Source organism: Mchenga conophoros, linkage group LG10, assembly GCF_057382185.1.
Source record: "Mchenga conophoros isolate Kocher_MC1m ecotype Shallow Benthic linkage group LG10, M_conophoros_male_GT1.1, whole genome shotgun sequence".
NCBI lineage: Eukaryota > Metazoa > Chordata > Actinopteri > Cichliformes > Cichlidae > Mchenga > Mchenga conophoros.
The window spans coordinates 237,312-247,274 of record NC_140535.1 but is presented as its reverse complement, the minus strand read 5'-3'; positions in this window follow the sequence as shown (position 1 = coordinate 247,274).

The following is a 9,963-nucleotide window of genomic DNA, read 5'->3' as shown; positions in this document are numbered from 1 at the left end:
CTGAGTTCTGGGGCCCGTTCTTCGTACCTCGCTAAGTAGGTTAGCTGGATTAGATTGTTGTTGTTGTTGTTTTGTTTTTTTTGTTTTTTTTTGTTTTGTTTTTTTTTACCCAAAAATATATGTGTAAAAATTCCCAAAGCCCAATTATATTTAGGTTTATAAGTCCTTCAGTATATAGGCTCTCAGGACGAGATACAGTTCAATGGGTTCATCTGCTGTGCTTGGTGGAAGTAAGAAGTTCTCTGACATTATAAGGCAACACAAGCTGAAAACGGCTTCATCACAGGTATAAGGTCCTCTCTGTTGACATTCTTGCTTACAAGCATCCACTGCCTCCCGAGAAACCTCTTTCAGATGATCCTGTCCTCCAAAGAGGTGAGGGATGGTGTACATGAGAATCGGACGTCCACTTGGAGCAACTGCATTTCTGCTTCTGCGTATTATGTGGGTGTTCCACATATGTGCAACTTGCTGCAGCTCTTCCTATTAAATATTAAAAATTAAAAAATCTCATATCAGTAAAAGAACACATTTCTCTTGGCTAAACATGTTACCCAAAACGGCGCTGGCACGGCTGGCAACCTTAACCCAATTTCCCTCGGGATGAATAAAGTACGAACGATCAATCAATCAATCAATCAATCAATCAATCAATCAATCAATCAATCAATCAATCAATCAATCAATCAAAAGCACCACACAGTGACAGTCGGAAAAACAGAGTTTATCAAAAATACTCAACAACAAGAATAACAGTGGTAGACACGTGATACTTTGGAAAATTTTAAGTAATTATTAAACGTGAATTGTTTTAGACATTTTATGTTTCTGGCCAGTGAAATATGCATTTTTTTCATATCCTGAACGCAGTGATAATAGGGATGGTGCATGGTGGGTGTTAAAGCAAACTTTTTATTCTCTCTCCGTGTCTCTCTTTCTCTCTAACACACACACACACACACACACACACACACACACACAATGACTCATTAAAAGAATATAAACATGGTTAGATACCTCGATGACGTTCAGGCACGTAAACAATATGAGCTGCTTGTCCAAAAAACATCCAGAAAAGCAGTCATGGTCTTTTAGTTCCTGGAGACGATTTATCCAGTGCTGAGCATGATGTCGTCTCAGAAAGGCCCACCAGCCTTCAATACGCTGATTGTGATTGCTGGATCCAGTAATAAAACAGTTTCTGACGTTCGGATCCATAGTCCAGCGCAAGAATCGTTGCATCTCGGCCATTATGACATTTTCTGTTCCCAAATCAGAGTGAATCCTAGCAGGTGTTCCCATCCTCTTTTCAACTTCTGCTATGAAATATCCAGCAATGACTTTGGGATCATTGTTTGTTGAATAGGCATGAAGCCAAATCATAACTCTCGAAAAGCCATCAATAGCTCCATTTATACAGATTCCAAAAGGCTTCAGTTTGTCATAGGAGTCAACATGCCACATGAAATTTGGTCCAGGATTTACATACGTGCGTCGCATTAGGCGATTTCTGCGTCGTTGCTCAACACCGTAAGGGTCAAGATATTTCAGTAAATGTCTCACAGTACTCTGCGTGACAACATAACCTGCCTGAATGCAGTTCAGGTGGTGTAGTTTGTATCCATGGAGCCTCCCATGTCCCTCCAGTTGATCAATAAGAAATCGTGCCACCTCAATCGGATCGGACTCATTCTTTCTCCTGTACAGTCCCATGCGTTTTAGGTTTCTTCTAAGTGTCCGCATGCTTATCACAATACTGTCCAAACTGCTCAATAACAGCAAAATCTCCCCATGCCTAAATCCAAGCATAAAATAGAACTTAATTAATTCCAATAAACGAGCCATTTTCTCGCACTCTGATCTGCACTGTCACCCACTTCACTATGTTTTACACTTCCGTATCTTTACGGCAATATATCATGCTCGAACAATAAAATATATGTTATAACGTGAAAACTTTATTGTTCAAACAATATAATTATCACGTTCGTACAATATAATATTTATATTGTACGAACGTGATAATTATATTGTACGAACGTGATAATTATGTATATTGTAATAACGTGATATTATGTTGTTCAAACGTGAAAAGTATATTGTACAAACATGATAGTATATTGTACAAACAGGAAAAGTATCTTGTTAGAACAATAAACTTTTCACGTTATAACGTGATACACTTGTATTTTTCTTTTGCCTGGGTGGCAGCTCTACGCTTCTGTCAGAATCAACTCCAAGATTCAAATGAAACAAAAGCGCTTCAAATGTTTCAATGAATGCTTATTGATTATCAAATGCAAAAAGTTGGAATGAAAACATTAGAAAATGATTTTTAGATCCACTTGGACTCTAATCTCACATCAGCTGGAAGAAAATAATACAAAGAAAAATCATCACAAGATTAAAGCGTAAATGATTAAATTGTGAACAAATTAAAGTGTTTTTATTAGGATTAAACTGCAGGATCAGTGAAGGCATGAATGACAAAAAGAGCCAAAAGAAAAGTTTTACACACATCTGAATGTTATAGTTTCTCTTCATGTGTAAGATCATCCGCTCTGCTGCGGTACCTGTCTGTGTTTGTGATTGGTCAGATGTCATGTGAACACACCCCCTAGCCTGATAAACCCTGGGATCACTTACAGTATTCATAGATACCTTCATGTCAGCACTTTGATTGATTACTGATATTAGGTGAAGTTAAACCAGATAACAGAAAGATATCCTGGATATGTTGACCTCACTTTGTAGGTCAGGCTTACAGACGCAGTGACATGTAGGAGTTTTTATTTAAGTAGAATCCTGAGTAAACAGGCTCAGAGAATTTGGTTTTGAAGGTGTGAATGTGTCTCAGTTTGTGAGCTGACACTTCATAGCAGGACAAAGTCCCTGCAGGCCAGTCCAGAAACACTCCCAGTCGGGAGCAGCCAGGAGTTGGACTGGTATTTGACTTGGTCTCCTTACTTTGCTGCCCTGCATCATAAGTTGGTTCTGTGTCCCATTTGAAGCCAACGCACCAGGAGATGTTGTTCCACCCAAAAGCAGATGGATAACCGTCCCCTTTCCGCTGTATTCCTCTGTAGCAAACAGCAGCAGCATGCGCTCCTTTGTTTGTGGCTAACTCCCAGTAACGTTATGTAAAGTATCGAATCTCTCAGGATGGTCAGGATACGACTGCTGTTGCCTTCTTGTTTCCTTCAGACAGGATGAGGTTGAAGTGCGCTGTGTTTGGATCCAGGGTGAGCTCACAGGCATCTGATGGAGAGAACGAGACCTGATCAAGTTCATAATTGATGATAATGTTCTAGACTCCTTCTTAATCTGTCCACTGCAGATCTACAGTCTGTTTTTAACACATGTCAGATCTCTGTGCTCAAACCTCAGCTTGTCTTTTTAAACTCTGATCAAATGAAGAACAACTATGAAGGGAAGATCTGGGTTCTCTCCTGTTAGTTGTTATGATCTTTGTACAAACTGCAGATTCTGTATTTGACAGTGTGCTGTTATCTTAGACAGAAACACTGGATGTCTGTCTTTAACTGCTGGTAATGACTGTAAGTACCATAAATAATAGATCGTACTCAGTGCTCTATTCAACTTTAAATACACAAATATATAAACTGAATTCTTGAAGTTTTAGAGCACCCAGATTCCTCCAGATTTTTATTGACACTCGTGTTTTCAAGCATACGTTCTTGCTCTTTGTTTCTAAGGTAGTTCTGCTTTAGCTTGGGCTTGGTCGTTTTTTCTTTGTTTATTTTTCTGCTGCTGGATGAACCTCAGAATAACCAGGTGGAGAACGCCATGGAGGGCATTTCAAATCTTCCAGGATGTCCCTTACTCTGTTTAACTCACCAACCCAGGATCCAGCAAAACAGCTTCAGTCCATCATGCTTCCTCCTACATGTTTCACAGTTGGTGCCACACACTGAGCTATGTACAAAAATCCTGTGTGATGAACCAAAGATTCAGGTTTTGATTCATCAGTCCATGACAGCATCTTCCAGTCTTCAGTAGTCCTTTGGTTTCAAGACCCAGGCATGCCTTTTCTTTCTTTTTCTGATTTGTTAGCAGTCTTGTTATCAGTGGCTTTCTTGCTGCATCTCATCCCATCAAACCTGCAACTCTAAGTCTTCTCTTTACACTTGAAACTGAGACTTACAATGATCACTATTAAACTGTGCTTGAAGCTGTGGTACTGTGAGCTGCTATCTCAGAAACGTATCTCCTGATTCTCTTGCGGCTCGTGTTGCGGTGGGAACACACAACAGTGGGAAGGAAAAACTCCCTTTTAACAGGAAGAAACCAGGGTCACAGAGACACAGTCATCTGCAGTGATTGGTTGGTGGTGAAGCGAGGAAGACAGGACAAAAGATATGCTGTGGAAGAGAGCCAGGGATTAATAATAACTAATGATTCAGAGAACTGTATAAACACCCAGTGCATCATGGGAATCCCCAGCAGCCTACGCCTATTGCAGCATAACTAAGGGAGGATTCAGGGTCACCTGGTCCAGCCCTAACTATATGCTTTAGCAAAAAGGAAAGTTTGAAGCCTAATTTTAAAAGTAGAGATAGTGTCTGTCTCCTGAATCCAAACTGGAAGCTGGTTCCACACAAACACAAAGCTGCTCCTGAAGAGTTCCCTTAGGATCCTGTGATGATGATGATGATGATGATGATGATGATGATGGATGGGAATTAAAAACATTGCTTGTGAACACTCACATATTTGGCAGGTGACCTTTGTGTAACAATTTAATATTTTTACATGTTTAAAGCTGGAACTGAATCACTTTTATGTTATTGTCCCAACAAAACAGAAGCCTGTCCAAATAAAACAGAAAACTGAAGCACCTGAATGCACCATGAGGCCTCTGTGGCGTGTTGCATCCAAGTTCCTCAGGTTGCAGATAATCAGCTCGCGCGCGCGCGCAGACTGCCGCACAACACAAACTCCGTGTGCAGAGGCTGGGGACGCTCGATTTAAACCCCTGCGTTGCACGAGTGAGCGGGGTTTCCCCCACAGAGGACAGTTTATTTCAAGAAAACTTTGATTTAAATTAGATTCGAGAACTGGAGCAGCTTTAAAACTGATCTGATTTTCTCCTGAAGAACAAATGTGTGGTAAACCTGCAGGACAAAGTTTCTTAGCCTATCGATTACTCGATTTTGCCCTCTGTGAGGATAAAATCATACAGTGAGACAATGAAACTATACGAGGTTTTTTAAAAAATAAAAAAAACTCTTTGAAAGCCCAAACTGTAAAACTCAAATTACTCTGATGTCCTGATTGGTGGGACAGATTGTCTGTGGGCGGGGCTAGAACCAAACAGGAAATCAAGGACCTGAGATGAACTGAAGTTAGTTTGTAGTGCTGTGCGTTGCTGCAAATGTTTACCTGATACCAAAGAAATACCAGGCCAGTATTGCCCATTCCAACAACTTGAGCTCAGTCATCATCATTTTTTTTACATTCCACACAAATCAAATCAATGTGACAGTGAACACAAGAAAGGCTCAGGTATTTTCCAGAGTGGATATTTGAAGCTGGACTTAGAGGATAGAAAGTACTCCAATATCAGTCTGACACCAGTCCCAGTGCTGGTATCATTTGGGTCGAGTTGTCCACCTCTAGTCATTTTTATCAGGAAGTCAAAGCTAACGCTGCATGGAGCACAGGACTGCAACATACATTAAGACCTTGTTCTGAGCACATCAGCCCTTAGTAAATACCTCAGGAAGCAGAAACCCTGAAAAAGAAGAGCAGCAAGGAGATGGTCGACCATCATGGAAGGGCCCTGCATGGTACGTGCCACCGGCAGGTAGAGGAAGCTGACTTCCAGAAGTCCTACCAGAGCTGGACTGAAAGACAATCCTGACTAATCTAAGAACAAGATTGATAGAGGCTGGGGTCTACCACACCAGGTGAGATCCCAGGCTGTGTAAAGATGCCCCTGAGACAATCAGCACATAACAGCAAGATGCTAGCAGGCAGGACAGACATGGAACTCCATGATATACGTTTCTGTTTAAACAAACCTTCTGTTGAGGTTTTGTTCTAATCTCAAACTTTCATTTACATTTAACCTTTTTGTATCGTCCATATTGTCTGTTTTGGTTCCTAACTTCTTGTTTATTGTAACCTTTGTGTACAGCGCTTTGTGACTGCCTGTCTATGAAAAGCACTCAATCAATATAACCTTCATTCCACCTTAAACAAACACATAACATGTTCAGTATTACATACATATATCACGTTCTGATCCTTTAAGTGCTGGAAAAGATCATTATTATTATTATTATTATTATTATTATTGGTGCATTGAGACAGTAGCTCCGCTCGCTCGGCGGAGCCTGGTAGAAAATTTAAGCTCTCCTTTGTTCTGGTTGGGGGGGGTCTGCTGTCGGTGCTTGAGCTGCGGGGTTCACGGCGTTTGTAGCGGCTCTGCTTCTCTCTGCATCCACACACCGCGCTTCCAGAGGCGGAGGAGGATGGAGGAGTCTTCCTGTAAGCCGCTGAGGGGAGCTTCATCCTGCCGTGAGCAGCTCTCACATCCCGGAACATCAACGTGAGCGCGCAGGGTGAGTGCTCGGAGATCTTTTTAAAATGTGTTTGTTAGAAGCGTCTTCGTGAAAATCCCCGCGTGGATGGATGTGGAGGGTCGGTCCCGCTCGGTTCTGTCTCCGCCTCTGAGCATCTCTCGGTCTCACCGACGCTCGTGCTTCTTTCCTTTCTTAAAAGCCAGGATTATTCCAACCTTTCGGGTCACGTGACCCACTTTGTTCTTCAGGTCCGTTTGTACACGCAGAAATCCCTCCACGCGCCTTTGATGCTTTCAGCGGCTTATATTACGCAACCCCCGTGTCATTGTTCTCCTGCTGTCCTAGCGTCAGTGAGCAGGTGAGGACTTCTCAGAAGATGTTTGACATGAAAAATGTTTAATGCACTATCCGCCCCACGTGATCATCAGTGGGTAGTGAAAAACATCAGTGCATCGTGGATGCTCCTAAAAGCCTGTTTAATATTAATGTGAGAAAACGCGCCATAAATGATCTTCCAGCTTTTCCCTTTTTTCAGTCATAGTTTGGAAAAGTGTGTTTTTGCACATTCAGATGTTCAGACTGATTCCAGGAGAATGTTTGTGCAGAAAGTCTGAGTCAGTGTGCAACACTTCAACTGAACTATGCAAGTCCAGAGGAAGTTTGGTTTCACAGGATCTGTCGTCTGTGACTTTAGGGCGATCGTGGCTCAAGAGTTGGGAGTTCGCCTTGTAATCGGAAGGTTGCTGGTTCGAGCCCCGGCTTGGACAGTCTTGGTCGTTGTGTCCTTGGGCAAGACACTTCACCCTCTCCTCAGGAGCTCTCTCTGCAGGAGGGGGAGATACAGGAGAGGTGGAGGAAGATCTCAGCCTGGGTGTTTATTGTCTTATGTAGTCTGGAAGATGAGTGGATGGTGGGGTGGGTGCAGTTTTCTCTGTGGTGGGGTTGGGTGGACTGTCCTGGGCTCTGTGGGGCCGGGAGGCGCTGCTGCACTGGGCCCCGGTCTGGATGGGCCTGGGCCCCCTTTCCCTGGCGGGTCGCGGAGTATGGGGGTGCCTACTGGGGTCAGCGGGGGAGCTGGCCCCAGGGAGGGGTCACTTGCCCCTCCCTTCCTTCCCTCCCCATCTCCAGCTGCCTCCCTCTTCCCGCTCCACCACAACCACCCACACATGCAGGACCTTGGAGTAGGGGTATGTCACCAGGGTGCAGAGGAGGCTACCCTCCCCCCCCCCCCCTTCTGGCTACCTCTGCCTCAGTTTTATCCCACAACTTAGACATTCACATTACTCACACTCTCATTACACATACATATAGGATCTTGGGGGTGGGCACGATACACGGAATCCAAAGTACCATCAGGGTGTACACCTCACCCCTGGCGTCGTTGCCCACCTCTCAATGTTAAATACACGTAGACATTGAGGGCCAGCAGGAGGGACCATGCGCTTACCTGCTGCTCTCTGACAGGTAGCTCCATGCCCTCCTGGGTTGTAAATGCACCTTAGAACACACATGCATCAACACTACAATGAGCGAGTGGAGGGAGGTTTGGAGTCTTCTCTCACCCCCATTCTCTGCGACCTGCTGGAGCGGGGGGGCTAGGAGGAGGAGTTGGCCGTCCGACTGCGGTCTGGAGTGTGGGGCCTCCCTGCTGCTGCGGAGTCGGGGCGGTCTGCCTCCCCCCACCGCAGGGAAAAGGGTAACACCACCTGGGTCTGGGTGCAGTTCCCCCCTCCAGGGGCAAGGGTACCTAGACCCGGTTCGTAGAGTACGCTTGGGGAGTGTGATCGTGTGTACAGCGTCTCTTTATGTCTGTCTCCACGTTGGTTGAGTGTGGAGTAAGTGCATATGAGAGCATGAGGGTGGGAATGGAAGTTTGTTCAAGGTTCAAGGTTCTTTATTTGTCACATGCATAGTTATACAAGTATAACACACAGTGAAATGTAGCCTGACATGCTCCTCGACATGTGCAAAAAAAAATTGGGGGGGGGGGGGGTGTACGGGCGACAGATCTGGTTGACATTCCTGCTGTCAGCATGCCAATTGCACGCTCCCTCATTGCTTGTGGCATCTGTGGCATTTTGCTGTGAGACAAAACTGCACATTCCAGGGTGGCCTTTTGTTGTGGGCAGTCTGAGGTACACCTGTGCACTACTCATGATGTCAGATCAGCATCCTGATGTGGCACACCTGTGAGGTGGGATGGATTATCTCAATATAGCAGATGTGCCCACTACCACACATTTGGACTGATTTGTGACCACTGTTTGGGAGGGATGGTTATATTGTGTATCTGGAATGAATTTTAGGTCTCTACGTCCATCCCATGGGGAATGGGAGCAGTAACAAAGGTGTTGCGTTTATATTTTTGTTGACTGTATATATGTATATATATGTATATGTAGTATATACATTGGGTGAATGTGCAGTAGTAGCAGCAAGCAGGTGAATTCTGTACATTAATATGAATAGACATCTCACAATTTTACAGGATAGACAATATAAGCATATTTAAAATTAAAGGAATTGAAATGTACATTGTGCCTTGGTTTGTATATGTGTGTGCCTGTATTTCTGTGTCTATATGTCAGGTTGGGTGTCAGACGCCACCTCTCTGGGGACATCTTAGGCCCTCCAAGGTTTGGAGGCCTATCTCCCCCTACCACAACTTCCCCTGCCAGTGGCGGACTCCCTCAGGCATCGGTGCGTTGGTGGTTCTTTGTGTCTGAGGATGGGCGTCCAGGTACACACCGGCTCACTCCTTGGCGGCCGCATATCGGGGCCTGGAGCCTGGGGCTCACTCGGGCCACTTCGGAGGTGGGGTGCCCCCGGCCTCTCGGCCTGGGGCTCGGTCACTCAGGCACAGCTGGCTGCCGGCGGAGCTCACGGGCGCGTCACTGCAACTCCCCCGGGCTTCTGCTCCGCGGCTGCTGAGTGAGCCCTCATCTGGGACTCTCCTCAGCTCTTTCTGGGACAGTGGCGCGGCTGCCCCTCTGTTGGTCTTCCTTGGTCTCTTGTGTTCTGGGGGCCTCTGGATGTCTGGAGTTTTGATCTCCTCCATACCTGCTTCATGCCCTGGAGGACGGGGCTGTGGCCCCCCCACACCCTCTAGCAGATCATTACATGAAGGAACCTTTTAAAAAAACAAAAAACAAAACAAGCGCGTCCATGCTCACAGGTGTACACACGGGTGATCACACCCACAAACTACACCCTTTTTGGCTCCTACCTCAAAGCATACTGTGTTCTGTTGATCTTATGTGCTGCACAATAATGTTTAATATTTAGTATTTACTGTCATATTCCCATATATCATTGTGATGCTGTTTATTCTATTACTCTTGTTCTCTTCTGCTTGTTTTCTTTTTTCTTTCTCAGCAGGTGATCCAGGTGATTGATATATGCATTTTTTTTCTTT